We start from the raw sequence: 7002 nt of genomic DNA, 5'->3' as shown, positions 1-7002 counted from the left end.
AGAGGCTGTAAATATTTATGGAGCAGGAAGCCTCATCTTTCTCCCACGGAGCAGCTGGTAGTTTTGAACTGCTGACCTTGAGATTAGCAGCCTAATTTGTAACCACTACACTACCAGAGCTCTTCCACCCTTTGCTGCCAGATAGCCTATATTATGACTAATGTAGGTTCTTCCCCTAGAACCATTACATCATCTAACAAATTGCATTTTCCTGTGCAATGCTCTTTGTGAAAATGGAGAGAAAATGCTCGTATTTGTATATTTGTTAAAATTCATCTAGTCTTGCCCAAAACCATACTGTCTTCTATCAATAGATGTAAACAAACTATGCTACCAATATACAGTTTTGAGTGACCCCTGATATTTTTGTGTTTTTTATATGTAATAAATTAGTGAACTTTATTTCTTCAACTCAGAAAGTTGTAGTAAACTGTGATTGTGTAGAAAAAGTAAGATGATAAAGTGTTAGTTAAGAATGTGTGCTCTAGAATAAAATTGTTGGAATTCAAATGTGAGCTACTCCATCAACTAGGTGAGCAATTATGAACAAGTTATTTAAGCTGTCTATGCCTAACTGTCATCATTAATAACACTTAAGCATTCACAAATATTTACTGAGGCCCTGTTCTAAGTATTATAGTACAGCATCGGACACCACTGAAGGGGAGGAAAATAGACATAGAAATGTATAAACAGCAAATAAGGAATGTTAGTTAACTGCTATGGAAAACAAATGATGCATGGGGAGTGGTAGATGAGATTCATTGTAAGCAGGATTATACAGGACAGGCTTATCAGAAATGAGCCATGCAGTTAGCTGGGGAAGAACATTTCAGAAAGAAGGACTGAAAAACCCAGGCAGGATCAGAATAGATGTATCCAGAGAGAGTGTCTTTGTTTTTGAATAAAGATAATGATTTTGAACAAATAACAAAATATATTTTATGAATAAAAACTTTAATTATATTACCTCAATGGACATCAAGATGGCACTGGATTTGGTAGGGTTTCATTCTGTTGTGCATAAAGTTGCTATGAGTTGCAACCTACTTGACAACACCTAACAACAACAAAAGACAAAAACCCTTCAACTAGGTCTTATTGTTGTTGTTAATTGCTGTCCGGATGGTTCAACTCATAGTGACCCTGCCTAAGATTTCCAAAGAGCAGCTCGTGGGTTTGAACTGATGACTTTGTGGTTCAGAGTCCAGTTCTGATTTTACAACACCACACCAGAAGTCCTATAACATATATGTGGTGGTTGTGTGCCATGGAGTCAGTTTTGACTCACAGCGACCCTGTACAGGGTTTCTAGGTTGTAAATCTTTTCAGGAACAGAACACCTCATCTTTCTCCCATGGAACAGCTGGTAGTTTCGAACTTCTGACCTTGAGGTGCGCAGCCCTATTCAACCATTGAAAATATTTAAAAATCCAATCCATGGAAAAATATCTTAAATAATCTCTGAACAACAGATAAAATTTAAACTATAAAACTTCTATATGTAAGAGAAAAATTTAAATAATATAAGATATATCGCAATTTAGTGAACCAAAATTTATGACATGTTCTAGTCCTGAATTCAAGTATTAGCTTTGCCTATCGACAAATTTTTAAAAAGTGAGTAAGCATTTAAACTTATGCTTTATTTTTAAAGAAATTAGAGCTTTTGGTGTGTCACTGTAGGATCAGCACTGAACCATGTACCAAAAGGTAAGCAGTTCAAACCCACCACCTGATCCTTGGAAACCCTATACAGGGTCCCTATGAATCAGAACTAAAATGACAGCACTTGACAACAAACAAAAATAAGCCTATAAAATTCAGTATTAAGAAAATGAGTTTATGAAATAAAAAGAAATTCAATTTACTGAGACTTATTGCATATCACAAGGAGCTCTGGTAGCATAGTGGCTCTGAGTTGGCCTATTAACCTTAAGGACAGCAGTTGGAAACTACCAACTATTGCTCTGGAGAATGATAAGGTTTTCTGCTCCCATAAAGACTCACAGCCTCAGTAACCCTATACAGGGTCACTGTGAGGTTGAACCAACTCCACGGTACAGCACCATCATTACCACTACACATCACAGAAACATAGGATTTTCATTGATTTGCAAATTGATAACAATGATAAATCATTACAAGCAGATTGGTAATCTGGTGAATTTACATTACTCTGGGTACAAAGTTCTGTAAACTGAGAGCTCTGATAACACTCATGAGACAAGACCCCATTTATTTCAAAGGCTTTGCATGGAGTCTTGGTATGGCACTGTGGGTTAATGGACTGGACTGCAAAGTTGGTTTGAAATGCAAGGTTGGCAGTTCAAGCTCATTAGCTGCTCCTTGGGTGGCTATGGATCAGAACTGGCACTTAACAACCACAACAATATACTTACACAGAGTTAGTGCTAGAAAAAGAAATGGTAGATGTCCAACCATTTAAAGAGGTAGCATATAATTCAGAGCCAGTGGAGCCGAAAGAAAAAATGCAAGGGGCAATGAAAGCACAGGCAAAGAACAAGACTCCGGGAATTGATGGAATACAAATTGAAATATTTTAACAAACTGATGTGGCACTGGAGGCACTCATTTATGCCAAAACATTTAGAAAACAGATACCTGACCAAATCGTTACAGAGATCCATATCAATGCCCATTCCAAGGAGAGGGGACCTGATGTAATGCAGAAATCATCAGACAATACCATTAATATCACAAACAATTAAAAATTTTCCTAAAGATAATTTAAAAATGGCTATATCAGTACTACAGGGAAATGCTGAAAGTTCAAGTCTGACTCAGACCAGGACATGGCATCAGGGATATAACTGCTGACGTGAGATGGATGTTGACTGCAATCAGAGAATTTCACAAAGATGTGTTCACCTGAGCTGTATTGACTATGCAATGGTTTTCTACGGTGTGGATCTACACAAACAATGGACAACATTGCAAAGTATGAGTATTTTGGAACACTTAATTGTGTTCCTCAGGAATCTGTATACAGATCAAGAGGCAGTTGTTGGAATAGAACAAGGGAACACTGAATAGTTTAAAATTAGGAAAGGTATGAGCCAGGGTTGTATTCTTTCAACATATTTTCCAATCTATATGTATGCTGAATAAATAATCTGAGAAGCTGGATTATATGAGGAAAATGTGGCATCAGGTTCAGAGGAATACTCACTAATAACCTGTGATATACAGATGATACAACCTTGCTTCCCGAAAATGAAGAGGCTTCAAAATGTTTACTGATGAAGATCAAAGGCCAAAGCCTTCCATATGTCTTGAACCCTAATGTTAAAAAAGAAAAATCCTCACCACTGAACCACTACATAACATCAGTGTAATTGGAGAAAAGATTGAAGTTCTCAAAGAATTAATTTTGTTCAGTCCATCCATCAACACTCATGGAAACAAAGTCAAGAAGTCAAAAGATGTATTTCATTAGACAAGTCTGCTGCATGAGACATCTTTAAAGTGTTCAAGAGCAAAGATGTCAGTTTGAGGACTAAGGTGTGCCTGATCCAAGGCATGGTATTATGAATAATCTCATATGCATGTGAATGTTAGATAATGAATAAGGGAAACCATAAAATAATTGATGCATTTGTGTTATGATATTGGAGGAGAATATTAAATGCACATGGTCTCCAAGAGAACAAACAAATCTGTGTCAGAAACAGTGCAGCTAGAATGCTCCTTAGAAATCAGGATGGGCAAACTTCATCTCTCTTACTTCAGACATGTTATCAGGAGGAAACAGTCCCTGTAGGAGGACATCTTGCTTGGTAAAGTGGAGGGTCAGGAAAAAGGGGAGGATTCCCAATGAGATGGATTGGAACAGTGACAGCAGTAATGGGCTCAAGTGTAGCAAGAATAATGAGGTTGGCACTGGAGGGGGCAGTTCTTCATTCTGTTGTGTATAACGTTGCTTTGAATTGGTACAGACTGGATTTCTAAAAAAACAATTGATTATGGAATTAACTAATATTTTACTGGTATATGTAAAGAGAAAAAGCAACAGAATATGGAAGTTTTGTTTACATATGAACTAAATGCATATGCACACAAAAGTACTAGTTCAGAGAAACATGAATAAAACTCTAGAATGACTAGGACATTTATTATTATTATGCACATTATTAAAAATTTTTTTACAGTGTAACATGTACAATTTTCTATACTGAATTACAGGAATCCTGGTATTGTTATGTAGGATAAAAGACTGGACTACAAAGTTAGTTTCAACCACAAGGTTGGAGGTTCATACTCACCAGTCAATCCTGAGACACCCAATATGGAGTCACTATGGGTGAGAACTAACTGAATGACACTTAACAATAGCAATATTTAATTATATTACAATACCTACTTCATTAAGGAGCTCTGGTAGCGTAGTGGTTACGAATCGGGCTGCGAACCTTAAGGTCAGCGGTTCGAAACTACCAGCCGCTCCGCGGGAGAAAGATGAGGCTTTCTACTCCCGTAAAGATTTACACCCTCGGAAACCCTGTACAGGGTCGCTATGGGTCGGAACCGACTCCACGGCACTTAACAACAACAACAACAACCTACTTCATTACTGGAGAAGGAGATCATATTTGGTAAGGTGGAGGGTCACAGAAAAAGAGGAAGACCCCCAATGAGATGGATTGGCCAAGTGGCAGCATCAATGGACTCAAGTGTGGCAACAGTAGTGAGGTTGGCCCAAGATCCGGGCAGTGTTTAGTTCTGCTGTGCATAAGGTTGCTATGGGTCTGTACCGACTCGATGGCACCTAACACCAACAACTTTATTACAAATCCACAAATGTAAAGGGCTGAGATTATAATCATCATTATATTTTTAACTATTTGTGTATCAATTCTTTCATCCAAAAATAATTTTCAAAACACCAGTGTATATTCTTCATAACAAAGAATATTGTGCAATCACAACATTGCAACAAAGGAGAACTTCCAAGTGTTTCCAAGGCTGTGAATCTATAAAGTAGCAGACAGACACATCTTTCTCTCTTAGCACAGGGTTGGTTCACAGCTTAGTGCTTTAAGAGCTGTAGCCCCTGGGCTCCTTAAATTTGCAAATATGCACATATTCTAATGGTAATGAAGACCAGTCATTAGCATTGCCTTAACAGCTCTGCTTTTTTTTTTTTTAGATTTAAACTTCACTATAACACCCTTGGAAACCCTATACAGGGTCGCTATGGGTCGGAACCGACTCGATGGCACATAACAACAACAACATAATTCTAGAGTGGTGCTGTGGGTTAATGTGTCAGACTGCAAATCCTTTGAACTGCAACGTTGGTGGTTCAAGCTCACCAGCAGCAGCTCCTCAGAAACCCTATACAGGGTCCCTATGGGTCTACTGAACTTCACAACAACAAACAACATAATTCTAGGGGTACCCTGTGGGTTAATGTGTTGGACTGCAAAGTTGGTTAGAACAGCAGGGTCAGTTCTACAAATTCACAAGCTACTCCATGGAAACTCTATACAGGGTCATTATAAATTGGAACCAACTCAGTGGCACTTAATAACAACAAAGTAATTCTAGGGAAGATATGTGTGTGTGTATATATATATATATACACTTAACAAAACAAAACAAAAAAATACTTAGAGTATTAGTATTAGTAAATTACCAGGGTTATGTTCCAAGGGTAGCTGAACTAGAATTGAAAACCTGAAAAGTATCATTGAAAAATAAGAATTCTTAACTACTGTGCTATACACTTCTTCTCTGTCTAATACATCAAATAACTAGTGAAACTGTTTTAGTTGTGCCAAAATATTATCGAATATAGAAACAGAGAATAATGCAAAGATTAAATTGTTTTAAGAGAGAAACATGAAAGCATACCCAGTATGTCTTTAAATATTTAATATCACTGTCATCATAAAAGCCTCCTGCTCCCTCTCTTCTTTGTAACTCTGAGAGCATTTGTCACTTCTTTGTTTCTAAGACTATACATGAGTGGATTCAGCATGGGGATCATAATAGTACAAAAAAACAGAAGCCACTTGGTCTTTGCCCAAGGAGGAGGAATTACTGGGCTTTAAGTAAGTGAAAATTGTGGAACCATAGAAGATGGTGACTCTCAGGAGGTGGGAGGCACAGGTAGACAAGGCTTTTCGCTTACCTGCTGTGGAATTGATCTTCAGGATAGTAGAGAGAATGGGCACATAGGACACAGAGACTATGATGAGAGATGCCACTAAAGTGAAACAAGCAAAAATGAATATTACGATCTCAACGTTATGTGTGTCAGTGCATGAGAGGGTTGATACAGGGACTATGTCACAGAAAAAGTTGTGGATTAAATTGGAATTACAGAAATTCAAGGTGTTCATGCAAGCACACTAACAGTGGAGTCAATAAAGCCAATCATGTAGGCTGCAATGATGAGGGAGTAGCAACGTGTAGTAGACATGATAACTGGGTATTGTAGAGGATTCCAGATAGTTACATATTGGTCATAGGCCGTCGAAGAGAGAAGAAACCGCCAAATGAAATGTTTGTTGGAAGTCAGTAAATTCTCTAAAGGTTTGCGGGTAAGGATAGCTGAGTAACTGAGATCAAGAGATGACAGGTGACTGAGGTAAAACTACATGGGGGTGTGAAGCTGAAGATAGAGGTGAATGATCAGTATCATCCCTGCATACCCCAGCACAGTAATCAGGTATATCAGGAGAAAGAGATTAAAGAGGACCAGCTGGATCTCATCAGAGTCTGTCAATCCCACCAGGATGAAGTCAGACACGTTAGTGTTATTTCTTCTCCCCATAGTGTGCTATTTATCTAATCTGTAGGACATTAAAGTTAATATTTATAATCAGTGATTTCATATTAGTTTTTGTTTCTATGAATGACTTGACATTTAAAAGATATAGTTTTCTCTTTCCAGAAATTTATAACTAAGATTAGTTTACAAAATATGACTGAACAAAATCTTAATTTTATTACCATATATAAAGATGGTTATAA

The 7002-nt window shown here is 37.5% G+C and overlaps 1 pseudogene; it reads right to left on the bottom strand.

Annotated features, from left to right (window-relative positions):
• Positions 1–5911: 5911 nt before the first annotated feature.
• Positions 5912–6802, bottom strand: LOC102814042 (annotated as a pseudogene).
• Positions 6803–7002: the final 200 nt, after the last annotated feature.

The sequence above is a fragment of the Chrysochloris asiatica genome, unplaced genomic scaffold, assembly GCF_000296735.1.
Source record: "Chrysochloris asiatica unplaced genomic scaffold, ChrAsi1.0 scaffold00531, whole genome shotgun sequence".
NCBI classification, from domain to species: Eukaryota; Metazoa; Chordata; class Mammalia; order Afrosoricida; family Chrysochloridae; genus Chrysochloris; species Chrysochloris asiatica.
The sequence above is the reverse complement of the archived record's forward strand: the minus strand, read 5'-3'. Positions and strand labels throughout refer to the sequence as shown.